This window comes from Mauremys mutica, unplaced genomic scaffold (genome assembly GCF_020497125.1).
Source record: "Mauremys mutica isolate MM-2020 ecotype Southern unplaced genomic scaffold, ASM2049712v1 Super-Scaffold_100416, whole genome shotgun sequence".
In the NCBI taxonomy this organism is placed as follows: domain Eukaryota; kingdom Metazoa; phylum Chordata; order Testudines; family Geoemydidae; genus Mauremys; species Mauremys mutica.
Window position 1 is genome coordinate 13,913 of NW_025423336.1, and position 3,505 is coordinate 17,417.

General features: G+C 55.2%; 1 non-coding gene across 1 annotated transcript; it reads left to right on the forward strand.

Annotated features, from left to right (window-relative positions):
* The first annotated feature begins 733 nt into the window (after window positions 1–733).
* Window positions 734–815, forward strand: TRNAT-AGU. Its single transcript has one exon. It is a non-coding gene; the product is annotated as a tRNA-Thr (tRNA).
* The last annotated feature ends 2,690 nt before the right edge of the window (window positions 816–3,505 follow it).

A 3,505-nucleotide genomic window follows, 5' to 3' on the forward strand; every position in this document is an offset into this window, starting at 1 on the left:
CTCCCCTGAGACCCGCCCTGCCCATCACCCACACCTCTCTGAGCCCTCCCCTGAGACCTGCCCTGCCCATCACCCACCCCTCTCTGCCCCCTCCCTGAGACCCGCCCTGCCCATCGCCCACACCTCTCTGCCCCCTCCCCTGAGACCTGCCCTGCCCATCGCCCACCCCCTCTGCCCCCTCCCTGAGACCCGTCCTGCCCACTGCCCCCACCTCTCTGCCCCCTCCCCTGAGACCTGCCCATCACCCACACCTCTCTGCCCCCTGCCTACACCTCTCTGCCCCTCCCCTGAGACCCACCCTGTCCACCTCTTTCTTTGGTCATTTGTTGTTATTCCTTGAAACATCAAGGATGGAATAAAAAGCTGAGTTTACTCTAGGGTGAGGAAAGAAAGGAGCCACCAACCCCCTGGCAAAGCTCAGTGCCTCAGAGAAAACCTGCCCCCTGCTATCGCAATCACTGATGTACTGGGGATATGATGGGAAAGGGACTGTCTGAATGATCGAGGCAGGAAATGGACAACAAGCTACAGCAACATCATTAGCCACAAATGCACTCTCCTCATGCTCCAGCCAGAAGGGAAAGGAGCAGGAATTCTTGCTGTTCAGCCATGGACACACACACACAATGGCACAGCAGTGTGTGTGTTGTGGAAGCTGGTTTGAGGAAACAACTGGAATTGATCACTCAGTGAGAACAGAACTAGAGTGCAGTGAGAGTCCCATACCCAGCAAGTAGTTGAGGCTGAGTGGTTAAGGCGATGGACTAGTCATCCATTAGGGTCTCCCTGCGCAGGTTCAAATCCTGCTAACTATGGAGGAAGTTGTGGTTCTTTATTTTCAATGGAGCTGGGTCATGTCTCACTTTTAAGCTATGTCTACATGAAAGAGTAACATGGCTTTAGTTAAAGTGTTTTAATTGAACAGCTGTTGCATGTCCACCCTATGCCCCTGTGTCACCAGAGCACATCCATGCTAGCGTCTCTTGTCTCGCCACAGAGAGCAGTGCACTGTGGGTAGCTATCCCACTGTGCAGCTGGCTGCAGGGTGTTTTGGGAAGGGTTTGCAATGCCTCACGGGCTGGTACAGCATCACATAAACAACCTGCTAAACAGTGAGCTGACAAAATGTGCAGATGATCCAAAACTACCGGCTTGCTTCCTAGAACGAAAGCTCCTTGAGTGGGGTGACTACAGGGAGTAGCTCAAACCTCCAAAGTGCCTGGGCAGGGGCAGGACATTAGCACAGCAAGGGAGGGGTGTGGCAGTGACATCACAAAGGCCTTTTGCAGGACCTCAGACTATTGGTCAAAGGTGGTGGGGAGGTGGTGACCTCACAGAGAGATGCTGACATCAGCCAGGCAGGACAGGGGCGAGGGGCCAGGGAAACCTCAGAGACCCCTGTGGCTTTGCTTCAGCAAGTCTCCTTCTCCAGGTCTCTCTTTGAGGACTGAGAGAGTATTCGGGTTCACGTACGTGAGCGCCAGGAGGAACCTCTTTCGAGTTTTCTCCTTCCCTTTTCGTGATTTTACAAGAAAACAGCCGTCCCTGTTTAGAAGGTAAGAGCCTCCTCGAGGTCTGAAACCTGTCCGGTCTAATCCATCTGGTGACAGTTGAATTCTAGGCATGGAAAACATGAGTTTAAAGAGGCAGAATTCTATTCCGCACCTGGGATTTTGTCCCATAGAATCATTGGGGACATAAGGCTTTGTCCTTTTTGTTTCACCTTTTCCTCCATCCATCCCTTCCTCCTTTCTCTTCTTCTCTTGCTTCTTTTGTCCTTTCTCCTGTTCCCTTCCCAACACCAGGAGCGAGGGGTGTGTGTGTGTGTGTGTGTGTGTGTGTTGCGGAGGAGTGCTCTGCAGCTCCCACTGGGAGGTCCACCCAAAAATGTGGGGCTGAAATAATGCTGGGGCAGTGATCCCCACCGGTGACCTGGGCCATCCTTTGGGCTCTCTGGTGAGAACCCTCAGCCTCCCGTCCTCAGTCTCTACCCTGATTGGCTGAGCAGGGGGTTATTGACAGGGAGGAGACTCAGGTCCTTGTTGTTCTCTTTTAAGACCAAGTAAATAAGTCATAACCTGTTATATGTTTGATGAATTTTGCTGCTTCTCTGCATTAATGGTCTCTGAGCAGTTCATGATTCTTTCTAACATTGCAGTTCTCCTCAAATACTTGCTGAATAAATACTGTGCACTGTTGTTGGTCTGGAGCTCATCTGAGAGCACTTTATTCAGGTCATTCAATGTCTGAAATTCAAGATCCAATGGATAGTCTGAAAATCAGGGCTCTTGGGTCCTATTCCCAATGCTGCCACTGACTGGAATTCTCCTTTCTCAGCCTTAGCTTCTCCCTCTTTCAAGTAGGGATAATAATGATCCGCTCCTACCTACCTCAACACACTCACTGTCTCTCCGCACACACAGTCTCCACACTGCAGTTGAAAGGCAGCTGGCAATCTAGTAGGATGCCCATGGAACAATGGGAGAGAGAAACCTGCATCACTGAAAGTACAGCCATGAAAACACCAAACACCAGCCTTGCCTAGCTGGCAAGAATCAAGCCTCCACAGAAAGATCCCCATGGTGTCAGCCCAGCTCCCTAAGCCCTCAGCCACAACTACTTAACACAGGGGCCTTTCTACACTCTGGTTCTGTTCTCACTGAAGGGTCATTTCCAATGGTTTGCTCAGACCAGCTTCCCCAGCACACTCACTGCTGTGCAGCTCTGTACGTGTGGCCATGGCTGAACCAGGGGTGAGCTGGAGCACGGGTTCGCGCGAACCCGTTGTTAAATTTAGAAGCGGTTTTAGAACCGCTTGTTAACTAGCTTCCCTGCGAGGGAAGCTTTGATGGGCTCTGCCTGGGAAGCCTGTAATTCCTCCTCCCGGCCGCCGGGGGGCGCTGCGCTGTGCTGCGAGAGGCATGTGAGCTGCCTCCTTGCCCCGTTGCTGCTGCTCTTTGGACCTCTGGCCCTGGGGCTCTGGCTGCTGCCGGGTGAGTCCCCGGCTGCGTCCTGCTGCTCCCAGCCCCGCCCCCCCGTGTGAGTGTCTGCGCCCCTCCCCCGCCTTCCCTGCCCGCAGCCACCCCCTGCCCCCAGCCAGCCCCTGCCCACAGCCACCCCCTGCCCCACCCCCTGCCCGCAGCCAGCCCTTGCCACAGCCACCCTCTGCCCGCAGCCAGCCTCTGCCTGCAGCCCCTGCCACAGCCACCCCCTGCCTGCAGCCAGCCTCTGCCCACAGCCGCCCGCAGCCACCCCCTGCCCACAGCCACCCGCAGCCCGCCCGTCTGCATCACCTGCCCACAGCCAGCCCATGTCACTCCCTGCCTCCAGCTAGCCCTGCCCCACGCCCCTGTCTGCAGCCAGCCCCACATCCACTGGTGCCCTGCAGTTCCCAGGGCAGTAACCCTGCACACCTGCTTTAATGAGGGGGGGGCAGGGAGCAGCTGGGACCCACACATGTGCACACCCTAGAGTGACCAGACAGCAAGTGTGAAAAATCGGGACG